The sequence below is a fragment of the Takifugu rubripes genome, chromosome 11 (assembly GCF_901000725.2).
Source record: "Takifugu rubripes chromosome 11, fTakRub1.2, whole genome shotgun sequence".
NCBI lineage: Eukaryota > Metazoa > Chordata > Actinopteri > Tetraodontiformes > Tetraodontidae > Takifugu > Takifugu rubripes.
Genome location: NC_042295.1, coordinates 7,127,742 through 7,155,319, shown reverse-complemented (window position 1 = coordinate 7,155,319; position 27,578 = coordinate 7,127,742). Strand labels below are relative to the sequence as shown.

General features: G+C 43.1%; 1 long non-coding RNA gene across 1 annotated transcript; it reads right to left on the bottom strand.

The window, feature by feature from the left end:
- Positions 1 to 17,156: 17,156 nt before the first annotated feature.
- LOC115251384 (uncharacterized) lies at positions 17,157 to 27,578 on the bottom strand. The gene is made up of 3 exons (XR_003889922.1): positions 27,549 to 27,578; positions 17,292 to 17,361; positions 17,157 to 17,206 (listed from the first exon to the last, which is right to left on the bottom strand). It is a non-coding gene; the product is annotated as an uncharacterized lncRNA (long non-coding RNA).

Sequence of the window (27,578 nt, the reverse complement as noted above, 5' to 3'; positions counted from 1 at the left end):
GGCCATCTAAGTTTTCATCAATCCATTCTATTTTATCACCTTCTCTTGCTCTTTTTCCCTTCCCAATTTACAGCCTGTATGTCTGCCTGTCTCCATCCCCTTTTCCATCAGCTAAACCAGCGGAGGCTGTATTTAGTTAATATCCCTTGGATGGAATTCTTTAATTCTTTAATATAACTAATAAACTGTTAGAATCATTATAATAAAGTTAGCTCCTATTTGCTTTTTCTTTGTTATATTCTTTATTCATGCTATATTGTATCTTATCACATTATGCTTTTATTACTTGTTAATGCTGAAGCTTCGTGATGCCTAATGTGTAAACTCGCACACCTGCTCAAGAACAACAGGATACAGCCGCTGTAAGGAGTATCAGGATGCAACATTGACCGGAGTCGCCGATAACAGCATGGGAAGCAGGGAGGAGCAGGATCATTTCTTCTCGTTGTATAGGTTTTTACCTTGTATGGAAGGACGTGCTGTGTGTGTGAGCCAAGCTGATAATTCAATGAAGACGCGCTCATCGTTATGATTTACATGTTTTACTATAAATGGACCCTGCTATTGTTTGGGTTTTCCCCCTCCCTTTAGGCACATTTGAATTCTATGTAACTAGGGACCTCCTAATCCTAATAAAAGAAGGGTGGCGGGGGGTGTGCCTCGGGATGTGTTGGAGATCTGTAACTGAGCGTATCTCCCCGTCCTCCTTGCTGCAAGTAAAACTTAAAGCTGCTGTCTTTGCCTCATTTGTCTCTCTCTCATGTTTTAGGTCGTTTTAACCTAACATAAACTAAACTGTATTATTTTACCTTTATACTGTGCTTATAACAAAGAGATGGTTGCAGATGTACGTGACCAATAAAGAGTCTCGGTGTGGAACGATGGTACTTTATTATAGCTCCAACATGAGGCACCCTCAACATACGTTATGCGGGCTAACGTAAAACTCCCGGTATCCTGTGCGGTCGACACGTGATATGCGACTGCTGTAACCATGGCAAACACCATACAGTCTACATCCCCCTTCTCAAGTAGAAGGTCTCTTAAAGTGAACATACATAGCTGCACCTGATAAACAAGGCAGAAACTTGCACACAGAAAAACTTCAGGTTATTGCAGACAGAACATGTGGGAATGTAAAAGGACTGTGTCTGTGGGTCACAGAGCTAGCCTGTGACAAAGTCATCATAGAGAGAGCTGGGTTTAGAAACCATCCCTGAGCGAGTGACAGTCAACTGCCGTTGACTCTGCACCCCTTCTGGTTCCATGGTAGCACGTTGTGGGCTTGGTGGGGTTGCAATGCCCGTGACAGCCGGTGGGTCTTCAGCTGGGGAAACGGAGACATATGCTTCAGGTGTGTGGAGTAGGTGGCGTCTATTCCTGACATAAGTGGCATCCCCAGCCTTGACTTGGTAGCTGTTTGGTTGTGTCGCTGTTGCCAGTACTTTTGCCAGTCTGTCGTAGCCCCTCTGTGTCTGCATCCTCACTGTTTGCCCTGGGCGTAAGGGGGGCAGTTGCCTGGTTGATTTGTCATAGTAAGCTTTACTCTTCTGTCTCACCTGTGTCAGGGCCCTGTGAACATGCTCCTCTACTTTAGGTGAGTACATGGCCTTGGTCATGGGAATAAAAGCCCTTGTGCGCCGAGAAAGCAGGCGCTGAGCAGGGGATGGCAGCCCATCTCTTGGTGTGTTACATAGGCTGAGCAGGGCAGCATCTACATCTATTCCATCTCGTGCACATTTCTGCAGTAGGTGCTTTGCAGAGCGCACAGCTCTCTCGGCGAGTCCATTTGACTGAGGGTACTGTGGACTGCTGGTGATGTGGCAGAAGTCCCACTTGCGAGCAAACTCTTGGAAGTCTCTGCTTGTGAAGTAGGTTGCGTTGTCTGTCATGAGCTGTTGTGGCACTCCATGAGTGGCAAAGTGTCGTTTAAGTTTAGTGATCAAGGTGGTACTTGTCGTTCCAGTGAGTCTGTCTATTTCAAACCATACGGAGTAAGAATCAACAAGTACCAGATGCTCTCGTCCTTCCCATTCAAAAACGTCCGCCGCAGTGAGGGACCATGGCAGGTCAGGGACTGCGTGTGGTCAGAGTGGCTCTCTTGGTTGATGCGGTCTGAGAGCATTGCAGGGGGTGCACCTGGACACTTCTTGTTTCTTCCCTTGTTCTTGATTCAGTCTCTGTAAGGGCCCTGGAAGCAAAAGCCACCGGCCTGTCGTTTTGGAGGCAGACAGCGCCCAGCCCATGCTGCGAGGCATCAGCTGACAGTACAACTGGTTGGTGAACATTAAAGTATCTCAGCACAGGGGGGCTGGCAACGATGTCCTTCAGTTTAGTGAATGCCGCTGTGTGGGGCTCCAGCCAGCACCAGTCCACATCCTGCCGCAGCAGTTCACGCAGAGGAGCCGTGATCTCACTGTAGCCTGGTATAAACTTGGCCAGGTAGTTGGTCATGCCCAGGCACCTCTGGAGGCCGTGTTTGTCCTCTGGGGGGGGGAAACAGGCGAACAGCAGCTGTCTTAGAGGGGTCCGGCTTAACACCCTGGTTGGTAAGTAGGTGGCCGACGTAGGGAACCTCCGTGACCCTGAACATGCATTTATTGGGGTTCAGTCTCAGGTTCACAGCACGGACCCTGTCCAAGACCTGGCGGAGGTGCAGATCATGTTCCTCCCTAGAGCGGCCCCACACGAGGATGTCGTCAATCACGATCGCACATGGCTGTCCCTCAAATAGCTGCTCCATGCACGTCTGGAAGACCTCACTGCCTGTGGTGATGCCATAGGGCATGCGTAGGAAGGCGTAGCGGCCCACTGGGGTCATGAAGGTGGTGAGTCTTGAGGATTCTTCGCTGAGTGGCACCTGCCAGAAGCCACACTTTGCATCTAGAATGCTGAACATTTTGGCATCTGGCATGTCAGCGATCACCTCCTCCACAGTCTTCAGGGGGTGACGGGGCCTGAGGAGGGCCTTGTTGAGGTTGACAGGGTCAATGCATAGTCTGATGGTGCCGTCTTTTTTCTTCGCGGCCACCATTGCTGAAACCCATTCAGTGGGTTCCTGGATTGGTGTGATGACCCCCATGTTAGTCAATCTCTGCAGTTCTGCCACGATTTTGTCCCTCATGGCCAGTGGCACCCACCTCGGGGCACATATGATGGGGGGCACGGAGTGGTCAAGGCGCATGTGGTACACTACAGGCAGTTTGCCGATGGTGTCATTGTTGAACAGGTCTTTGTATTCCAATAGCTCAGGTGGTTTCTGCTGGGTGAGGGCATGCACTTCTGGACCGAAAGTCACAAAACCCAGCCTGACACTGTTTCTGAGACCCAGCAAGGGCTTAACGTTTCTGCCCACAATTTGAAATTGCAGTGGGCCACAGGTGAAATTCACATCTGCTGAATAATGTGACAAGATTTGCTTTCTTGTCGGGATTAATGCAGGCAGTGGGGTCAGCGTGCTGCAGGAGCACCCTGGATATTACGTTACATTTGGCCCCAGTGTCAATCTTTGCACGTATCTGCCTGCCCGTGTTGCATGCAGATAGCTTAGCAAACCTTTCATCTCGGTCACGAGCATCCTGTGGTTGGTCTATGCTTTCGCAGTAAAACATGTCCACGCTCTCAGTGTCAAACACATCAGCTGGCCCTTGTGTTGGCTGCGCGTCAAGCTCACTCATGTGCGTGTATCCTCCTTTGCGTGTAGTGGGGGACAGGGGCCGTGCTGGTCTGTTGGTGCTCAGTGGTTTTCCTGATCTGCAGCATCTCGAAAAGTGATTGAGTTTTCTGCAGATGTTGCAGTGCTTGTTAAAAGCAGGACACTTGCTGCGCTCAGGTGCATGTTGACCACCGCAGTTTGTACACTGGATGAAGTGGACCACGCACACCTCCGCTTCCTTCTTTATTTTTCTGTTGGGCCTCTCCGACCGTTCATGCAGCATATAGATTTCAATGGCCGCATTCAGTGTCAGCGTTTTCTGTTTTAAGAGCTGGGCGCGGACCGCGTTATCGTGGATGCCGCAGACCAGATGGTCCCTAACCAGTTCATCATGTAGCGCACCGAAATCACACTTCTGGGCCATTACCTTCAGCGTGGCAACATAAGACTGGATATACTCATGTTGTTTCTGGTTGGTTATGTTGAATGCATGTCTGTCCATAATTACGTTTTTTACTGGCAAGCAGAGCTGGTCAAACTTCTGTACGAGGACGTCGGGGTCCTCGCTATCCTCTTCCCTCTCGAAGTCGAATGTGTCGAGTTTATCCAGAGCCTCTGGGCCGGCCAGGTTGAGTCATGTGTAAGCCGTTACCTTCTTGCTAGCGGCCGACAGCCCGGCGTTGCAGTAGATGTGCCACTCACGCTTAAACTTATCCCAGTTGTGAGCAATGTCCTCAGTAAAGACAAGCGGGTCAATCCGGCGGAGTCCTTGAGCCATTCTGACACCATGTAGATGTGCGTGACCAATAAAGAGTCTCGGTGTGGAACAATGGTACTTTATTATAGCTCCAACATGAGGCACCCTCAACATACGTTCTGTGGGCTAACGTAAAACTCCGGCACCCTGTGCGGTCAACACGTGATATGCGACTGCTGTAACCATGGCAAACACCATACAGTCTACAATGGTCAAATTGCAAGCACACCCTTACCTGTGTCTCATCTACACAAATTCAAGTGGCTCCTCAACATATTGTACAACACACAATCACACAAAGATGGGACAACACCAGACTTCTTATGGACACGTGAGGGAATCTTCATGACGGGCCTGTCTCATGGAGAAAAAGAAGACAGGGTGGGACCGTAGATGGAAGGGAAGGAATGAGGGAGAAATAGAGGGAAGTAGGCGTGATGGAGTGAAGGATGGTGGAAAGGACAGAAACAGTAAGAGTGACAAGGAAAGGCAGAGGGGAAGGGAGAAGAAGCCATCGTGACACATGAGGGAAGAGAGAGTTGTGGTTGGCAGACAGCAGCTGGAGGGAATGATCAACTCACCTGACACATCAGTTCATATCACCACTGAGCACTGGGACAGACAGACAGAAGGCAGGATGCATGTGAGGGCTGAGGAAGAGGGTGCACTGTTAAGAAACGGACGGACAAGGGTTGAAGAATGTTTGCGAAATACAAGGAGACAGCCAGGTGCAGAGACAAGACAGGCTGAGACTTCTGCGAGGGTGGTGTGGTGACGAAGGAAGTCGACCCACCGTGAGCTCTCTATTTGTCTGATCTTTTTTTGTACATTGTCGTCAAAAACCAGGATGACTCAGATTAATTCATAGTGAGACCGCTGCCTGTTGACACAGTGTTGCAGACATTAGCATCAAGTACATTCAAATATTCATAAGTCCAAAGCTTCTGTAGACAAAAGATAAAGTAATTTTTCTGTTCATGATGGAGAAACAAGTCTGAAAAGTCCCGGGCCCGAATTCACAAACGTTCCCAGGTCTAAAAGTAGCGCGTAGTGACTATCATCTTAGACCTTGGGAAGAAGCCAATTATCTTTTCTGTTTAAAACAATAAAGATGGTGGAAAGAGAGAGGGGAAGTAGAGATATTCTCCATATATTGAATGATAGTGATTTGAAAAACCGCTACCAATTTGATCATACTGGATTTTAGGTTAGAGTTAGCCTAAGAAGTACGGTGCTTTCCCAGCATCATAGTGCTGGATGATTTATTGGCTTTTCCTTTGGATGCTCACTCATTGCAGGCCGGTCAGTTAAAAAAACCCACCTCTGCTACCTGCAACAGCTGTTAAACGGGTAATCAACCCCATAAATAGTCCAGTAAATGAGTAAATACTATAAAATTCTATAGTATCCATACATCTACATGGTTGCCTAAAACTCTCAGCTGTTTGAGAAGAACGTCACTTGTTATCTTCACTCTTGCTGTGAAATGCAACATGTACCAGGGCTTCATTTTGTCATCTCTTTTGCATTAAAAGGAGGGAATGATGCATTGATTTGTCAGGGAATGATCCAAGTCTGCCTCTTCCTTTTTGTCATGATCCTGGACCAAATTTCCCTCTTCCTCCTTGAGCTGTGCCAACAGCAGCACTGTCTCTTCTGGTTTGGCTTTGCCATTCTTTTTTTGGGTCATTCTGCCAAATTCAACTGCTTTTCAGAAGGATCACAATGACAGTAATGACGGCATCCACCATTTTTACACTCACTTAGGAGATCTCTTAGAGGAGTTTTTGTGAATATGAGCCCAGGTCCTCAGAGGACACAAAGGTTTTCTGGCCTAGATTGGAGACATAATCCTGCCAAAAAATCCTGGGATCTGCCCTGGACGCTCCTCTTGGATGTACACTGACTCCTCTCCATCCTGGCCTCTCTTCTGTTCTACACTGGAAAAAAACTGGTTGAGTTTCAGGGTGACCTTGGTGGAGTCCAGAATCAACAGAAAATGTGGGAATTTTTGTGAGAAGAATGCAAATATAATTCTTAATTCTTATTCTTGGCTGACAGAGAGGATTGGACATCTCACAGTAATGATTGTGGTGCTCAGTATTTCCAAAGTATCCCTGGCAGAACTCCCACAATGCGCAAAGGTGACACCTGAAAATCTATGTTCTTCAAAAGTTGTGTTGTACTTGTGTAGAACCAGGGCCGATTCTCAGATCTCCAGTTCAGTTAAAAAATAGAATAATTTCAATCACATTGTGTCATTTGTATAACACAATATCACAGTTGCTGACTTGTAGATAACAGTGATAAGATCCACCAGCCAAGATTGCCCAACAATAATCAAAAACAACTGCAGAGACAGAAGCTGGTGAGGTTGAAAAAAATATTGAAAAAACAAATACAGTTCAACAAAAGATCATTAGATTTTTCAGAAATTGATTAAGATAAGACAAGAGCTGACTTATTTCACTTACTGTCAAATTGTTTTCCCCCAGATTTATATATGTAAGTTATAATTTCCAAACAAAAACCAAACTTGTGGGTAGAGTGTGACCCAGCAGATGGGTGGGTTCAACACATCACAACAGCTCTTCCTGACAATGGACACTGTCTTTTTTAATTCCTCCATAAATGCACATCACACTATTGCCTCAGGGATAATAACACATTTGCCTAATGTGTTGCTGTGTAAATTAGTCTTCTGTAATATTTACACATTAAAGATAGTACATTTGGGCTTCATCTGATGTGACCACCTGCAGTTTTGTTGCAGGCAGCAATTTGCAAATGTTCTTTACAAAGAGATTATTAAGCAAAGTGTGTGTATGTGTGTGGAAGAAAGAAAGAAAGAAAGAAAGAAAGAAAGAAGACAGCACACAGATGATTCCATGATGAGTGGAGAGCAGGAACAATACAAAAAGGTGATCAGTCAGAACCTGACTGATCCACAAGGAAAGTGGAGGTTGAAATCTCTAAAATCAGGTGATTACCAGGAGGTGGTAAGCGGGAGAATTGGAGAAAGGTGAGATCGGTACCAAGAAGTCAACAAGAAGAATGCTGGAAAGTCACGCCTGGCGAAGGAGTGAGTGTAGTGCTGGTGGGTGTATGCTGGGATGTTACCTGTGATGAGAGGAGGCTGTGTGCACATGTGCGTTGGCTGGCAGGCTAAGGGGGGCAGGAATAATGGAGAAATACTGAGAGCTGGATGACTCAACTGTGAGATTTCCATTAAAGAATATGAAAAAAGCACACTGTAAATTGCTTGCATTATTTTATTTTTACAAGAAATCATTTGAGATTTTTCTAAATAAAAGATGCGAAAGATGCAGGTTCACCTGCACTCTGACGGAGATGCTTCAGGGACTTTTAATGGAGTGTTCACTGAAAGTATTTTTATTAGTATTAAAACCTGTGTGCTCACGCATATGTGCTTGTGTGTATCTGTGCATGTGTTTTTCGGTCTCTTTTTATGGTTCCAACCGAACAGTTATGTAACTCGTGCCACAATGGTGTCATCAGACAAAGTCATCTCTTTGTCCATCTCCCCTCTGACCTCTTTGTCTTTATCACTGTCCGACATGTTGGAGCTAAACTGGCCTGGAGTCACGCCATGCTGTGCGACCACAGGTTGATGTACTGTATAAGATATGAAAATTTTCCACTCCATGTCTCACTTTAAAGTGTTGCATGTCAGAGAGTTGAAAGATGAGTCCAGTGAAAGACACAAGTATTGTAGCTGTTCCACCTCTGGAACACAGAAATCACACCTGTACATATAAAGTTGCTGCTTGACAAGCACGCACTTGTCTAAAAGCAGCGATAGGCTACCCTGAAAATGAAATGTTGTGATTTAACGTTCCGATTTTACCGCCTTTGGTGGTGACATAATTCTTGCGTTGTGGTTAAATACACAGAATTTTTGTCACAGTTTGGGGTCAGCTGTCATTATTCAAAGCAAAAAAGAAATAAACATTACTTTGGTGATTTGTGATAAAACGAATTACAGCTTTCAGCACCATGTAAAAATATGTTACTTTCCATTAATCCTGCCATATTTCAATGATTTATTGAATTTAAAGTCATTTGTTTGGCATTAAATCAATCACTACATTGTTCTTGAGATCTAAACATTTATATGAGGTTGATTAAAGTTAGTCGGCAGAGACTAGTACAGTTACTGTAGGCTTTTTATGTCTAAATAATCATCAGTAGTCGAGTAATCTAACCAATAAGGTTGTTTAAAATCAGACTTCTGTGAGTGTGGCCAGTGCCAAATATATTAACACTGTAGCCTAATTACAGCACCTTTAATAAAGCAGGCGATGCAGCGAGGGGTGGCTCAAGTTAGTCTGGCACACAGAAATTAGCTCCCTTCTCAAACACAAAGCCAACATACACATCAGCAGATATCTTTGTGTTTTTGATATTCAGGCCTTGATCAAAGGAATCTCGTTGATGTCTGCAAAAATGTTAGGTCATGTTTTTAAAGGGAACTAGACCATAATAGGACATCTCTGAAAATTGTTTTCTGAGAAGTCTGCTGTCCACCTTCTCACCCACTCTGGCTACCCTGAATATATCTCCCTGTCCTTCAGAACCTCCAATACCACCATTCTAAGTTCTCCCTCTCACTTACTAACCCCTCTATACCTCACAAACCAAACCTTCTCCATGTGTCCCCACCCTCTGGAACTCATCAGCCAAACACTTCCTTGGGTTCATTGACAATCACTGTTAAGGTCAGTCAAGGAGGCCAGGACCCAGATGCAGAGTAAAAGAAAAATGTTGTTTATTGAAAACAAAATGCAAGATGAAGCAGTCCACGGAACGAAGGAATCAAAGTAGCAGCAGAAACTCTAGCAAAGTGACAACAAAAACAACGAACTAATAATCACCACAAAGGGGAAAAAACCATCGGGAAAAGTTCAAACGAAAAAAAGTGATGAGGCACTGGTACAACTCTCAACACTGGAAGTAGGCACGGGATAACGCGAGGCGAAAACTGGAGATCTCAGAGGGTTGGAGCTAGATGCTGCAGCACGGACAGCAATCCCGCACCGGAGGCAAAGAGAGGAGAGCTTAAGGAGCCGCCGAGTTAAGGTAACGAGCTGCAGGTGCATCGGCCCGCCCCTGACTGCCGATCCTGCAGGTGGGGGAGGAGGCGAGAAACCCGAGCCACAACAAATCACCTTCCAAACCTCTTCATGACCCACCTTTTCTTTCTGGGCTTTTAATGTTTTAAATTTAATTGATGCATGATGATTCCCCATTTGAGTCTTTTAATGTTAAAGTGCTCACTTTTCTTTCAGACTGTAAAGCATCTGTGAAATTTGTTTAGGCCTACACAAAGAGACCCGGATAGATTTTATTGCAAATAAATGCATCCTCACTGCATCGTCATATAAAAATACATATATTTACAAAGGATTGGACAATGTTTGAACCCTGTAATGGATATTTTATTTATAGAGACAGGCAGCAACAAAGATGGACATGGAGAGCAAATCACTGGTGTTGTTAAAGTTTTTCAGTCCGCCTTAGTTTTCTTTACACTGAGGTGACACTACCAGTTTCTACATTTCAATACAAAGCAAATATTAACTTTGAGGAGACAGTGGCTCATTTATAACAGCGGGATGTCTGTAAATTGCTTTTGAAAGCCTAACCCTGACCACTTTACCAATTCCAGATGAATCCACTACAAGAACAAGCACAAGTAATGATCATGTATTTATTCATTAACAAAACTATAACCTATTATCTTAATGAGCTGGCTCTCTCAATGAGACGGTGGCTCACCTGAGATGAGAGCGAGGGGGAACGCTGGGGTTAGACCTGGAACTGAGGGGAGGCAGAGACACAATTATGGGAACTCAGGCATGATTTATTGCTTCCAGGTGATTTAAGTGTTCAGCTGTCACTGTAAAAAAAAAAAAGCAGCACACTGTCTTTGTTACCACATTAACAAACAAGGCAGCAGGGATTTAAATCCTATGATGCGATGGTTCATTTGGCTCCGCTGATGGCAGACTTTCATTAATATGCACAGATCTTCACCTCGCCAGGGGAGGAAACAGGAAAAAAAAACACTGAAGGGAGAAAAAAGTGAGGCAGAGACTCCAAAGCAGGTATGAGCTTTCAGGAAGCTCTTTATCATTCCTTTCAAAGGCTATGGATGTTGCTACTGCTACTAGTATGTTCTGGTAGTAGGTGAAGCCAGAACCCCTTTAAAGCACTGCCAAGGTACCCTTAAGCAAGGCACCTAACTCACAATTGCTCACATAGGGCCTTGCGATGAACTGGCAACTCATCCAGGGGTGTACTCCACCTTCGCCCATGTGTGATATATGTTTTTTTTTTTTTTTAAATATCTTTTTAAATTACAGAAGGAGCACACAAGATGGAGAAAGGTCATTGGCCAGGAAGGACCTTGAGAAGTGCAACAGAAGGCGCATTAAATGTGGACAAATTGCTGCAACACATTGAAAAGAGAGAAGCACACAAAAAGGGAAGATTGCTGGTATATTAGTCCCTCTCCTGCTTGGCAAAGATCCCGTCAGTTTATTAATTGTCTGGCTATTAAAATAAAGTGTAAGATTGTCAAGGAGTCACTGAAGCGACACTGTTTGACATACATGACTGAACTTTGCATTTGTCAGTGAAGTAGTTCCAGCTAATTAGGGAATCAGTTGGCCTGGCTGATAATTTACAACCTGATCAGAACTCTGTGATGTGATGCTAACTTCCTTTACAAGCATGCTAATTCAGACACTAATTAAATTGCATTCACATTGTCAGTGAAATTGCTAGATAAATTTTAATTCTCTGAATGTTTGCTAGGGGACTGGAATTATAATTTAGGTCAGAGCAGTAAACACAGAAGGGAAAATCACTTTATTCAAGAAAAAAAAAAACCTTCAAACCACTGAACCATTTTCGATTATTTATTATATGCAAATTACTGCATTGCAAATTATACTTTCATCTTACATATTCCGTCATTTAGTATCTCCTAAATATATAAAGAGGTCTACCTTAGTGGATCTCTTTAAACTCAAAAATAAAAGAATCCTGCCTTCTTTCATTCATCTCCTTTTTTCCTAATGGGGGTGGTGATCTATCTCTAGACCTAAAGAAGCCTGCAGCTCATCCCAGCTCAAAAAAACCTTGCAAACACACAAGTCCTCCATTCTGCTTTTTAAATACATCGCAAAAGCAAATTCCTTCCCTTCAAAAATGCCCAATTGAATGAGTGTGTTTTCAGAAAGAAAAGAAAGGTATAGTATAAAGGAGAGTTCACGGCGACATCATTTGTACTTTGAGCAGTTGGGCCTTGAGCGCTGAGCAATAGCAAAGACTTAAGAATTCATAAGAACATTGAAATTCTTGCTTTCCGCACATTATTTTCTTATTCTATGCTACACAAAGACCCTTCTGCATGCTCCTGCAGACCTTAAGAAGAAAGCCTTGGAACACTTTTTTTATTCCTCACTTCACAGCATGAGACCACTTCTACACAATTATTTATTGTAAGGTGTTTTTTTGACAGGCAATTGAAGTGCACATATGAATCCACGTATGTGTGGCACCGATAAAAGTGATGGTGAACATTAGAATTCGGAATATCCCCATTTTTTTAGTTTTACACACACAAAACTCATTTTATTTTTACTTAAAGAACTCTCAATACAGCATCTATTGCAAAGCTGCTTAAATGTTCAAAATGTACCTTTATTCACTGATACATTACAGTGGTTTCTTACAGTCAGGTCAGATTGACAACTTAAAGCAACGCAAACATGTAAACATGCAGAGTATTACTGCATGTGAGTGTTGTTTCTGGTCAACCCAGAGATGTGGAGTCAGGACTAGGCCAAACCGTCAGCCCAGTTGGAGGTCCTGTTCCAGCTTTTCCTCAACCCTGATTAGTCTCTGCGTCTCAGCTGCTTAAAAACATCACATCATGCTGCCTCCACCACCAAACTTCAATCTAGCTTTCATCCAACCACAATCTGTGGTTACTACAAATTGCAAATCAGCTTCCATTTTCCTTTATTGAGAAGAGGTTTGAGTCAGACAGTAAAGCTCAGCTTTGTTTGAGTGCAGTTGGACCTTCTGAGAATTTCTCGTATCTGCAGACAGAAACACCGGAGCTCAGCCACAATGACACACGGTTCTTTGGCCCTGTCTCTAACAAGACCATTTTCACCAGATTGCTCTTGTCCATACAAACAGCTTTAAGAGGGGTCCTGGTTGTTCCAACCTCAGAATGATGAAGGCCCCAGGAACCTTCAATGGAGCAGTAGTCTTTTAAACCTTTGCATCATAAGATCTGGTCTCAGGGCTCTGAGCTCAGCTCATGGTTGGTTTTTCCTGGTATAAATGGTCATCTGTAGGATGACACAGATCAAGTAGTAAATCAAGGTTATGACCTCATGAACTTCTCTATACCTTGAAATAAATTATGACTACATTAGTTTTAAAATAAATTTTCGTGATTTTTTAACATATACAATATATTTTTTAGGCTTTTATTACCCTCAAATTCCATCTGCATAAGATTCGGCGAACTCTCAGACATAATTAAGAATTCAGGCCTGATGTTTTTGTCTTGACAGTTTTGTGTCCTTTACCACTTGTTTTGTTTTTCTTGTTTCTTTCCCCAGTTGCTTTCTTTCACATCCTGTCTGCCCCTCCTGTGGGGATGTCTCATCTGGGCTTGATTGCACTCTTCTGATTTCTTCTCCACGGGTGGTGTTTGTCAGAGCTCGGCGTGCAGAAGTCAAAACATGCAGAACTGTCTTTCAGTGAGTTTGACACATCACAACAATGCTGACTCTGTGTGTGTTTGTCTTTGTGTGTGCGTGCGTGTGCTTGCATTTTTCTTGGTGTCATTGAACCTGACATTGGCTATTATGCATGTGTAATTCTCAAGTAAACTGCAAACAAAAAAAACTTTTACACTAATCAGTTTGCTTATTAGAAGCAGTGTTTGCGGTCTGATGCAGCACAGAAGTGGAATAAATCACTGAGAAAATCAAATAAATAAACGCGCTGCTCTGTCATGCAGTCAAATGGAGAGAAGGGTCCAAATTCCACGTCCCTACGCTGTGGTAGCAGAGGGCAACTGCCAGTCACGCACTTGGTGTTCAGTGGCGGCCTGCTGATGGAGCGGGTGTAACCTTTATCAGAGACGTTTGAGGCCTCTCACCGCTGTCAAACATTGTTGATGTTTCTGACAGCATGAGGAAACTGAGGCGTGGCGGCGTGGCGTGCGTGTACTCCCATACTACTGGCGACATCAAATGCAAATTGGAGAGGGTGAAAAATGATTTCCGTGCTTGGAGAAAACTACAAGCTACTACAAGCTACTGTTTTTACATTGTTTGGTATGGTGAGATGGGGCGAGTCCTTTTACACACCATCTTTTACTGCTTCAAGTAGGACCTTACGATAGTCTGGGAATGTGCTGTACCATAAAAAACAATCATCACCACTCGCAGGAAGGAGGATATTAGAATGACAAAAAGGAGCTAAAATTGTATTTGTGAAGAGGCTGGAATGAAGTCAGACAGCAGACATGCAGAGGGAAATAATTACAGGACTTCTGAGATCTGATTTTTTGATGTTTTCATGATTTATTTATTTCAGGGTGAAAACACATGCAACATTTACTACATTCACATAGAAGTAAGCTGAAAGATAATCAGAGAGCAAAGCTAGCAGAGGCTGTTCTTGGAGGTGGAACAACAAAATATAGTCATCAATCACACCTGCAGAGACATAAAGACAGCCAGACAATCATCCAGCTACAGTGCGAAGACTGTTGGAATCATCCAGGAAGTGCTACAACTATTGAGACACCCCAATGATATACTGTTAAATACTTGTGTGTGTATGTCCTGATACTGCTTTATTTTCATGAAAAGCATTGAAGCATTTGACATTTAAGAAAAACATTTTTGTCTTGAACTGGTTTCGCCATTTAAAGTGAACTAAAGTGAAAAAGACTGTATCATTTTTAGGGGGGTGAAGAGAAATTGCTGCAAATTCGGGCATTTTGGACCAAACTGCCAAAAAAAGAAGGGGGGATACTGTTACATAAAATATAGACATGGTTATGTATTAGATAAATAATTGGTGTGCAGATGCTGTTGTAGGCAGACTATGGCTTTCTTTCCTTTAGCACCATGGGATGAGGCAGGAATAGTTTTTGGCTGACCTGATATTATTCTGTAATGGCTTCCGTCACCTTCAGCTCGCTGGGAACTTCATCATCAATGAATTCAATGGTGCCATGTCCAAATTTTAGAAGTGACTCTGAGACTCTTGTGATGACACGTCTATGCCTCCATGGCCACAGTTATGTAAGTGGGAGAGTAGTTACCACTACAGACTAGAACTATTTATCATCGTCAAATCAAGGGCAGCTTCAGCAGCCCATTTTTTTGTGAGCCGTGCACAGTAGAGATTAATGAGGATGTGTTAACAGTCTTTATAGTAAGCACATGTTCATTGGTATGTGCATTTGAACATTGGAACAATGAATACAGTACATGAATAGCGGTTTCGGTTCTGTGCTTTCAGACTGGCGTGTCCTTTGGAATTATAAATGTGGCTGCTAATTGTTTCATGACACACACAGTTTTAAGAGGAGGAAAGAGAAAAATTATAATAGCGGACAATATTTTTCTTTTTTCTGGGGAAGAACACAGTCCTCGCCTTCTCCGGGAGGCAACAAAGCTGCCAGCATTTAGCGGCTCTTTATTCAGATTCAGCAGATAAAATGGATTTTTTTTCTCTCCTTTATTAAAAAACAACAAAAAAAACATCAGGGGGTAATTAGAAAATAACACGGTGGAAAGAGTTCATTATGAAATAATAGCAGAGAAAGGAAAAGCCGGGTTACAACAGAGTCTGGGAACGTCAGGCATATAGTAATAGCTACGGAATACCGATGGGAAGAGAGAGAAATTAATGAAATGAAATTTGCCTGTTAGATCAACTGTTATGATAACTTAACTTCAACATACTCAAAGACAAACCCTAGCCTACATTAAAGTGCACAAAGGTCATTGAAGCTCCACTCATTGATTGGATTCTGTGGTGCTGCCTTCCAGTGGAATCTGGGCTGCAGATTAGGTGTAAATATGCATTAATTCAAACGTGCATTTCCAAACTCCTGTGCAATTAGGCGCACTTTGTCTGGTTGCCTGAAATAAACCTCTGAGCTTGACTTGAGGATGTGGCTCAAGTACATGGCGCTCTGTTCTTGTGCCGCCACTTTTTCAGACTCCAGTGTGCACAATAAAAGATGGAAGCCACCACCATGTGCGCACAAAGCACAAATGTCATCAATCTGCCATAAATCTGAGGTTGTCATTGTCATTTGGCGCGAACAGTATCACAGGTGGTTTGTGGACTCCATCCCAGTTACGCATTTAAGCTAAAAAAAACAAACCTTTTTCTAGGATACATTCCAGGCTTTGTACTTTTTGGAATATGCACATTTCTCTTCCGTGTAGTTCTTTTTATTTGTTTGCTGATATAATTATTTATTTTCTCCTCTCTTCAGATCTGATTTTATGGCATTTGCAATATCATATATACAGTATAAGTAGTAAAATGTGCCTCTAGTTTTACTATTATATGACCTGCAACACTATTTTTCCAAGATGTATATATGATTAAGACAAAGGTTATACCATAAAAATGGATTACATGCTGTTGTAGTTGTTCCTTGTTACTGTTTTATCTGGCATTTTATTCCTATATTTGTCTCTGATTGTGTGTTGTGCTGTGACACAAATAACCAGAACATACTGCGTATATATCAGTGGCGTGCAGTCAGTGGAGGCAGGGAAGGCCAGGCCTCCCCTGCCGTCATGGAAAGAAAAAAAATTTAATTAAAAAATAAATTAAATGGTTCTACTTTTCCAGTGATTTTATAAACTATTTATCAATTTAACTTCGCCACTTTTAAATTTTCACATTTACCATTAAAACACTGAGAAGAGACTATGCAATGGACACAGCGCAACATAGCACAGCACAGCGCTGCACCACCTACATCCGACCAGGTTTGACTGGGCCTCAGATGAGGGCGGTGCCCTCTCTTTATGTCGCTATTAAATGTTCAAATACGAATACTATATTAACTAAATTTTCATACTTTAGCTGGTTTATATAATGAGCCGGGTTTTGTCAGCAACTACATTTCTGGAATGAGTTTCTTGTGCTATACAATCGGTGGCGAAGAAGCATAAGGGCCAACACTTCTCCGGCCTCATGTTAGGGGCACTAATGATGCCAGGGATTGGTAGTGGAATAAGCGATTTACAGGTAGCGATTTACAGGTAGCATGTCAAGTGCTGAGTCATCATTTTTTTTCTTCTCGCCTTGTCATACGTTCGGAATGGAGGATTATATTCAGAAGATAAAACAATTTTTAAATGGAAAGGTGAATACGCTGCTCTGGAGGGTTCATATGATGTTTGTAAATCTGACTGTTGATGTCAGTGCCTCACCTGCCATGAACCTCACCACAAGTCACTGATACATATAGGTGCAGTATATATGTAAATGTAACATACAGCTCAGGTGAAGGCAATGAATGATGTGCATGCAGGTAGAATTTCCTACTTTACTTTTAATTGGAACATATCCAGAAGTGTGCTGTGGTGGGCTTCTTCAGTAGGGAGGTTCTGGGATGGATTCCAGGCTCTGGGTCTCTCCATGTGGTGTTTGCACCTTGTCCCCTTGCCAGCATGCGTTTTCTCAGATACTGTGGTTTCCTGCCACAGTCCAAAATAAATATGCACATTAGGTTGATTGGATGACTATAAAAATGCCCCATTTGTGTGTGAATGGTTTGTTTACCCTCTGATCCACTGGAAAGCTGCCTCTTGCCCAGTAGCTGCTGGGATTCACTCCAGTGCCCTATGTGATCCTGAATATTGCACAAGCCCCGACAACACTCAATACAAAAGTCTCCGCATTGGCTTGCAAACAGTACAGCCTTTTTATTTTCTATACATTGCCAAACAGTTCAAATATGCTCTCAGCTGGGAGTGACAACATAATTCCTGGATCTGACAAATGGTTGCATTTTGGGAGTAAAAATATGAAGATAAATATCTAGACCCCTTGATTCTGCCGCCGCTACTGGTGGACCAAATAACTTGGTTGTTTGGGTGCACTCTCATTTGTGTTTTTTTTAGTGGTGGTCTTTCCTTGATGTCATCACCTAACCTGGCTTGGCACTTGCTGTGACCCTGTTAGCCCCTCCTATCCAACACCTGGCTGATTGACAAGCCCATACAAAAAGTTAACCAGTGTTGGTGGGCTTTGCCGACTGGTCAGTCCACTGGACAACATGTAGGATAAAAGAAACAAACAACCTGCTAACCACCTCCCAGGAGACAGTGGCACAGGAGGACAGTCTGGTATGCCAGATCTATCTACCCCCACTTGCTAAAAACGGGCTATTGTATTTGTAGAAAGGTTTTATTTTTTCCTGATCACAGCTAATATGGATTTGAATGCTAGGTTTATGTTGGCCAATTAATGGTTCAAACAAAGATTTCCATAGTTTACCCAAGATATTACGCATGACATTATCTTCATGACTGCTGAAATACTAAAGACACAAATTATCAGAGGACTCAGTCAGGCTAAATAAACATGTAGAAAGTCAAAGGAAAAAAATGAAGCAACGAAGCATGTTTTAGTCCTGCTGTAAACTTTTCAATAAGGATATTTTAAAATTAGACTATGATCAGCAGCTATTGACTGATGTCTCTCCCTTGGTGTGTCCACATATTCACGACAATTTTGTCTTTTATAGTGGGCATTTCTGAATTCCCCTTCAGATTCTACAAAAGCCACAATTGTATGAACACAGCAGGTGGTATGATTCTCATTTTGTTCTCTTGCAGGCTCCCGTCATGCAGTTGATAGATAAGACAAAGAGAAAACCTTGGACTGGGACTCAGAGGAATCATGTACAAAGCATGGTGTGTGTTTTTAATGGTTAGTTTTCCTCTATCAGCATGTGTGTGTGTGTGTTTGAAACACACCAAGCCTTGAATATGTGCTCCAATGTCTCTCTGGGGGAACCAAGAGGGGGGCCCAGATCACACTGATTGGCTGTGGGAGCCGGGTATCTTTTTATTCTCCCTAAAACATTTTGCTGATCAGATCAGCGACACAATGAGTGTTTCCTGTTTTCTCATTTGCCTTTTTATTGCATCAGAAGCAAATGAAAATGTTATTCATGGTGTCGTCTCTTTAAATCTCTGTGATCCACCTGGGTTTGCCAGCAGCCTCAGAGAACCCAGGTTGAATAAAATGGTAAGAAAAGATTAGTTTAACATCTATTACGTCCTGCAACAAATGACATATTCACACAGCCTGTCATAAGTGTCATCGCAGGAGAGGGGAGGGAGTTCTGACCATAAAGTGACTGAATCTTCACCTCTGAATATACTTCCTTCCATCTTTCCTTCTCTTTATTTCCTTCTCTCAGTTGCTGCTCTTTTCATATGTCCATCATCTCCTTCTGGTCATTTCTTTCATCTTTCTTTTTTAATCTGTCTCTTGACACCCGTCCTCTCTTTCCAACTGTTTCTTTCTCTCTCCCCTTCTTTCTCCCTGCCCCCCCTTTCTTCCTCTCTTTCTCTCCCCCTCCCCCTCTCTCTATCTATACCCCCCTCTCTATCTATACTTCCCCCCTCTCCCTCGGTAATGGGATATAAATGTTTCAGGACTGTGATCGCCAGCGGCACTCGACCTGCCTGTCTCCTTCACACAAAAATACAGACACAAAAACAAACACAGACACACACACAAACACACACACATGTGCATCACACTGAATCTTGCCATGAAGAAGAATGTTGCAACTGCACTCAAAAACTAAAACTAAATTAACAATTAACAGAGATTGAAGTAACAATTGTTTGAAGCAGAGATTGTTTGTTTTTTCTTTTGTTTTTCTTCTGAATCAGAATTATCAGTGCATGTGTGTGTGCATGTGTTTGTGTTTGTGTGTGTGTGTGTGTGTGTGTGTGTGTAAGTGTGTGTGCATTGTTTTGGGTGAGATAGCCATTGTATTACCAAAAACACACACAGATTACCACAGTATTAAACACACATTCACAGAGAATAATTTTTAAAACCCTTCTTTTGACCTACAAGGTCCTCAGAGGCCTAGCTCCATCCTACCTGGAGGAGCTAGTGATACCTTATCTGCCCAATAGACCGCTCCGCTCTCACAATGCTGGTCTACTTGTGGTTCCCAGAGTTTCTAGGAGTAGAATGGGGGGCCGAGCATTTAGCTACCAGGCCCCCCTGCTATGGAACCAGCTCTTTGTCCAGGTACGGGAGGCTGACTCCATCGCTACTTTTAAGATCAGACTTAAAACCTACCTCTTTGAAAAAGCTTATTGTTACTAATTCTGTAGTTCCAGTTACTATCATAGATAGACAGATTATCATACTTAGGGGGTCGTCTAATCGTTAGGTCACATCTTAGCTATGCTGTTATAGACCAAGGCTGCCGGATGATCACCTGACAGGCCTCTGTTACCCCACTGGGTCATGGTTTCCTCTCCTCTCCTTTCCTCTCCTTTCCTCCTCCTCATCAAGCAGACTAGTTATGCTGATTCCCCCCTACCTCTATTCATTTACAGGTATCGCCGCCTTCGGAGCTGCATGATGACCTCCGGCCCCGCTGATCCGTTGTATAGTGTATTTTTGTGTGTGTTTCTGTGCTCTGTGCCTCTCCTCTCCTCTCCTCTCCTCTCCTCTCCTCTCCTCTCCTCTCCTCTCCTCTCCTCTCCTCTCCTCTCCTCTCCTCTCCTCTCCTCTCCTCTCCTCTCCTCTCCTCTCCTCTCGGGGTCTGGGGTTAGGCCCTGGGATTCTGGAAAGTGCCTTGAAACAATTTTGATTGTATAAGATGCTATATAAATAAAGATTGATTTGATTTGATTTGATTTGAGAGAGAATAATAAGAAGAATAAGCTTCAGTGTGACACAGGAGTTATGCTTTAAGCACAACAACATTGATAGCAGCATTTTACTTTTGCATTGACAATTTATGGTTGACTTAAATGTAAATTAGCACTTCTTTCCTAAAATCTGACCAAAATAGGACTCAAATATTTTTTTGCAAGGACACAACGGGCCGTCAACAGAAGCAGTAAATAAATATCCTTCAGTATTCAGGAAAAGTTGCTACTGACCTTTTGGCAGTGGAAAACGTCTGAGACGTTTCTGTTCTATCAGCTGTTATCAGTTGTTTTTTGTCTTTATATTTAGTGTCACAGAGAGGTTGGACAAACTTCACCCATCAGCCTTAAACAGAACATGTAGACACCCAAACACAGGAGAAAAATTCACCTGGCTTCAAAATAAACATATTTAATAAGTATTTGCAGACAAATAAATACAATTGTGTTTTCACAGGAACATAATGGACTCTTTCAAACAGAGGATGACACTCTGCAAGTGTTCAGTACTGATTTTTTCTTTTACATTGTTCAGATCGCTCTACCCACACACACAAGCGCACACACACACACATACACACAAACACACACACACACACACACATGGCCTAGCTAAGTTTTCCTTTTAACATCATCAAAGTTTTGGATTGATCAACATTATTATTCATTGAGAACATATAAATGTGAAAATAATTAATGAAAACTCAAACCATTACCCCATCAGTGACTGGATTCAGTATCATGAATTTCTTTGATGACAACTGATAATCTGCCTGTTTTAACCCCTAAAACACCAGGATTTGCTCCTGATGAGACAGCAGACCTCTCCCAGGCCTGGACCAGACTTGGATCAGACCTGGACCATACCTGGACTAAGGGCAGTATTTGGCTCTTGAACCTGTTAGCACAGATAAGTGTCTCCATCATCCAGGAAATGAACAAACATCCCAACAACATGAGAGCAGAAGGAACCCAGCACGTACTTATGTTCTGACAGCCAGCTGTTAATGGCATCTCCACAGTCCTCCAAGGATATGCCTACCCAGACCATCACGGACAATCATTGAACCACTGCCAAGCCACACCTGCTGGAGGATGTCGCAGGTGGCGGGTGTGGCCCTCATGGAGCACGAGGGTTAGGGTGAGCAGCTTGGCTGACTTGGAGTTACACTTGAATAATTCTGTCTTCCCTTTATTCTTTTGCAATTAGTATCAAAAGTCACTCTGAGGGCTGTTTTCTACATATTTTGCCAGATTGGATTCTCCAGTCAGATTCTGACCCAGACTTGATTCTCCAGTCAGATTCTGTTTCAATTCTTATTGGATAATTCATAACAATTAATAAAGCTTGTAGGACAATATTAATGACTGATCTTTGAAAAGTGATAAAGTGAGCAAGAAAAAAAATAACGTGAGAAGAACCGCAAAGGAACACATATAACTATAGCTGAATTAAGTGTTTCAGATTAGATTTAGATTAACAGAATTATCCCTGAGAGCAATTTCTACTCATGGAAATGTATGATTTAATTCAAGTTATTAAAAAATGCTAATTTTCAAAGTAATATTTATAACTCGTTCTATCCTAGGCTGCATGATCATACGAACAGAACACGCCTTCAGTTCAGTTCTCATACTTGCCGAACATTCTACCCGTGGAGAAGGATTATGAATCATTCCCTGCATCATCTATAAACAGTGGGACAGAGGGAAACAGGTTAGTACTGCAAATAGGAAAAAAGCATGTAGCATGAAATTGCAACAAATTAGATAATAAACAGTATTCCAGTCATCCAAAATTATTAAAGCTGTGATATTAATCGTTGAAAATTACAAATTGGTCATTCCGTAAATCAGCTCCATTCAAACCCAAATTTCTATCGGGGGGGGGGGGGGGTTTGCGTGTCCCAATGATCCTACGAGCTCCGTTGTCTGGGGCTATATGCCCCTGGTAGGGCCACCCATGGCAAACAGGTCCCAGGTGAGGGATCAGACAAAGTGTAGCCCAGGACCCCCTCATGATGAAAAACTACATTGGTGCCAAGTTTCCCTTGCCCGGATGTGGGTCACCGGGGCCCCCTAATAGAGCCAGGCCTGGGGGTGGGGCACGTTGGCGAGCGCCTGGTGGCCGGACCTCTGCCCATGGAATCCGGCCGGGCACAGCCCGAAGAGGCAACATGGGACCCCGTTCCCGTGGGCTCACCACTTGCAGGAGGGGCCAAGGGGGTCGGATGCATTGTGTTTTGGGTACCGGCCAAAGGCAGGGACCTTGGCGCTCTGATCCCCGGCTGCATAAACTGGCTCTAGGGACATGGAATGTCACCTCTCTGGTGGGAAAGGAGCCTGAGTTGGTGCGCGAGGTTAAGAATAGTTATATTGCCCAAACAGCAGTTCAGCATATCCACCCTTTTTGGAGTCCTTAGAGGGAGTGCTGGAGAGTGCTCCTTCTGGGGGCTCCCTCATCCTCCTGGGTGACTTCAATGCTCACATTGGCAATGACAATGTGACCTGGAGAGGTGTGATTGGGAAGAACGGACCCCTGATCTGAACTCGAGTGGTGTTTTGTTATTGGACTTCTGTGCTCGTCTCAGATTGTCCATAACAAACACCTTGTTCAGGCATAAAGGCTTCCACATGTGCACTTGGTACCAGGACACTGCCAAGGCTGCAGATCGATGATCGACTTTGTGGTTGTGTCATCGGATTTGCGGCCGCATGTTCTGGACACTCGGGTGAAGAGAGGGGCGGAGCTGTCAACTGATCACCACCTGGTGGTCAGTAGACAGCTCAGTAATGTCACGTCAGTAATGCGGACTCTGCACCGGTCCATAGTGGTGAAGAGACCGGACGATTTACCGGACGATCTTCGTTCCTACCCTCACCTATGGTCATGAGCTTTGGGTAATGACCGAAAGAACAAGATTACAGGTACAAGCGGCTGAAATGAGCTTCCTCCGTAGGGTGGCTGGGCTCTCCCTCAGCGATAGGGTGAGAAGCTCTGCCATCCGGGAGGAGCTCGGAGTAGAGCCGCTGCTCTTCCGCGTTGAGAGGAGCCAGATGAGGTGGCTTGGGCATCTAGTTAGGATGCCCCCTGGACGCCCCCCTGGTGAGGTGTTCAGGGCATGTCCCTCCAGTAGGAGACCCCCGGGAAGACCCAGGAAACGTTGGAGAGACTATGTCTCTCGACTGGTCTGGGAACGCCTGGGGGTCCCTCTGGATGAGCTGGAAGAAGTAGATGGGGAGAGGGAAGTCTGGGATTCTCTTCTTAGGCTGCTGCCCCCGCGACCCGACCCCGGATAAGCGGTAGAGGATGGATGGATGGATGGATGGATGAGACAAACAAGAACTTGAAAACAAAGAAAACCATCGCAGCCAGGCTTTGTTCTCTCAGCCCCTTCTCCCTCCTCTTTTCTCCATCCATCTTTGTGTTGGATGCTTTTCTGAGCTGAGCACAGGCCGGTGGCGGTGGTGGCGGCAGCAGCGCTCTTCATCTGAGCTCTTCCGTAACTTTACCACTTTCACATCACTTTCTTCTATACATTTCCTGTTACTTTTCATCCATTTTTTAATGACCACTGTGCTATATATAGAATAATTTTAACCATTCTGTTTGCCATAAAAGCATGCTGCTGGGTTTGGTTTTCTGTCTCATCTAAACCAAAATGAACCAAAGTGCTACAGCTGCAGCATCCAGGACATAAAGATTCTTCCTTTTTCTGGCTGAAGCCTTCTTCTTGTAATTTGTGATGTGTCACATTTTCTGTCACTCATCTCGCATTTAACAGTACTGAGTTATATTTGGATGTCTAAGCGAAGGCTATTGCCATTAGCTCTTTTGTGCTGCTGTGGTCCTTCTCTTTTTGTGTTTTTGTCATTCATTTTTATAGCGTTCTTGGGGAGGAAAATGATATCTGTGTTTCATTAGTACTTTAAAAAAAGTGTTGTTTTTTATCAGAATCTGCTTGTCTAAGTGAAGCCCATGTTCTTGACATTTTACTGAGAACATTTATGAGTGGCAGTCCATTAGCAGTTACCGTATTACTCCTAATCGGTAACGGTGCATGTGTGTGTGAGACATTCTATCTAATGTTGTTTACTATGGGCTGTTTGTGTGGGATGATGTGGTGACAAGGCCTGTTAGCTCAGGCAATCTGATAATGGCAGCCATAATATTCTGAACTCCAGTACTAAGTGACTGTCAGCAAGGCTACACACATCTTCATAATTCCTTTAATGGGGTCTGTGGGCAGGATGATATTAACTCACACACTTAAACACATGTGAAAAGAAAAGCAGGCACGAACATGCATGGGGTAAATTACTTGGATGGCAAGACAGTAGCATGAAATTAAAAGATTTGTCTGAACGTAGCCTCAGATTCACCAATCAACCTGCTTTTTATTACATTTCCAAGAAAGAAAATTTCTTCCACAAATGTTGCAACAATATTCCATTCAGTGCAACAGGCCGAGCGGAGCAGAGCTCTAAAGGATGAGAAGGTGAGAGTGTGCTGTGAATGTCCTGCAAACAACGTGTCTGTGGAAGTTGGTCCTAATGGGGCATATTTGTCAAAATAAGACCCAGAGGAATGTTTCCCCTGAATTCTGCGTGGAGCTAAACTGGAAACAAGCTAATATGAGCCCCAGACTTGAAGTGCAGGACCACTGAGGACATGTTAAACAGTTTTTACGCTATTCCCGGACACAGTGTACTTTTACGGACATTTGTGACACCAGCATGTGATTGAAGCTTGTTTTATTAATTATACTAACTGTGTAATATTATCAAATGTTCATGCACCTGCACCATGGAGAAGGCTTGTTTCCATGATCACAACTCGTGATGTTGTATAAAAGCAAACTGGTCCTAGTTTACGGACCAGACAATAAAATAATAAAAAAATAATTGTACACTTCCCTGAAGCTCCCTGAAGCCAGCTAAAGGACACGTCATTTACACTTAATCTCCTATACATCCCCTTACTTTGAAAAGACACATTTGTCATTCAAATTCTTAATTCATTTCAGGGAAACTGTTTCTTGTTTATATTGTGATTGCCTTTAATATCGTAAAAGTTTGCCTTGGCTCAACACACTCACACTCTCAGCGATGTCTAAATATACAGAAATTCAATTTAAATTTTAATTGAATTCAGTTCATTTTTTTGTCTCAGGCACAGAAAGCCAGGGCCTGACTCCTTGTACAGGGAGACCCTCTGCTGATGACCAGCTGGTCAATGGTGGAGAAAAAGGGGAGAAAGGGAAATGCGAAGGACAGAAAGAGGAGAAAGAACAGAAATATCTATCAGAAAAAGAAATAATAATTTGTTTTCCTGTACACATGGATCTGTAAGTTGTGGTATCAGTGGGGCCAGAGGCCAGAGCTCAACTATGTAGCGTCAAAGCTAAATGGTGTTGATGACGTCACACTCAGACATACAAATAAAGGGAGGAATATATATGCAAAAAATCTCAAAGGATTTGGCTTGTACTAAGCCAGAAGCAAAGATTGTGACAGAACAGATTTAAAAGGGTTTTAAATATTCAGAATTGTGTGGGTTGTTACTGGTTGGAAAGGCACAGACGAGGAGGAAACAATGAAGTGCACATTCATTTTGTCATTAAATGCTGTTAATCAATGTGATGAGTGCAGGGTTAGAAAAAAAACTGTATAAGCACTCAAATTATAGCCAAAGCGTTTACAATATTCACATTTTTTCCTTGTTAACGATGTAAATCAGCCTTGACCATCATGATTTTACGTTTCAGTGAAAACAGGGTCAAAATTAGACGGTCTGCTTCAGTGGGGAAATAGTCGCGTTAACATAATGACTGAGTGGGAAATGGCGTGACAGGTACCCTGATTTCCATGGAAACAAGCATATGATTTACATTCAGCAACTTTTAGAGTTTTCTTTTTAGTTTCATCTTGTTGACTTTGTCAGACCGAATGGGTTTTTACTTAAAGAAGCAGAATAAAGGACAAAAAAAAACATCATTGGAGTGAGAATGGTGGTCTGGAAATGTGAGTGCATGGATGGATGGTAAGAGGCTTTCACCCTCTCACAATCACTGGCCTACAGGCTCACATCTCTCATGTGGCTCAAGTGTGTGACCAAGGACAGATTGATGGTTGAATGATGGCTTTGTGGACTCAGAGGTCTACAATTGGTTTTGTGAAAACTCTTCCAAAACTTTAAAGATATGTATCAGTTTTTGACCAGTTTAGGTATACAACGCAAATTGTCCATGTCATATATGTGTCCGTTACTGCATCCCCGCATCAGTTTCTCATCAGCTGGTGCACAAGTAAAAGGAACTACAGGGAAAATATAATTTCCAAAATGCACAAATAACAAGTAATGTCAGTGTGACTATTATGGAATCTCAGAATTGTGCACATCTGCTGTGGCTACACAGTCATGATGACATGACAGATGAGGCCCTTTTCAGGAGGGGCTGGTTAATGCATAATGCCGCTGAAACTGCCCCCATCTGAATGAATTAAATAAATTGGTAATGTTAAATTAGACCAGTGATCCAATGATCAAAAACAATGCTAAATTCTACCTTCTAATTAAGACCACACATTGTGCGGCCTTGCTGTGCACCAATTACCATTTTTTGTTAATGGTGAAATTGATTTTCCTGATTAGCAGCTGAGGCTTCTGAGGCAACATGCCTCCATGAACGACGCCAGCATGAAATATAAGACAGGAACAAATAGTTTGATTGTCTGATTAGCACCACGGGACAACCTGATTGGTTTTAGGAGCATCTTGATTTGAGCAGAATGCCTTTCCTCCTGAGAAAATACGTTGAAGTGTGCGTGTGGGTTCACGTATCAACTGAGATCCTTTTGAATGATCTCAGTTTGATCAAAATGGAGCTCTAAAGGTACCTCATCAGAAAATTTCCTTTTAAGCATGCATCACATTGCAAATAAGGACAGAGGAAATATCCTCAGACCACACGTGATCTACAAAACTATCCTCAAATCAAATCGAATCCTGGTAAAAATGCTCATTATCATCACTCGGACTATAAAACACAGCCAATTATAAATGTCTATAATGCTGTCAGGCTGCATTCCATCACCCTCAGGACACTATACCCTAATAACCTACCTCCCACAGGCTCTGTCCTTCACTAGAGCC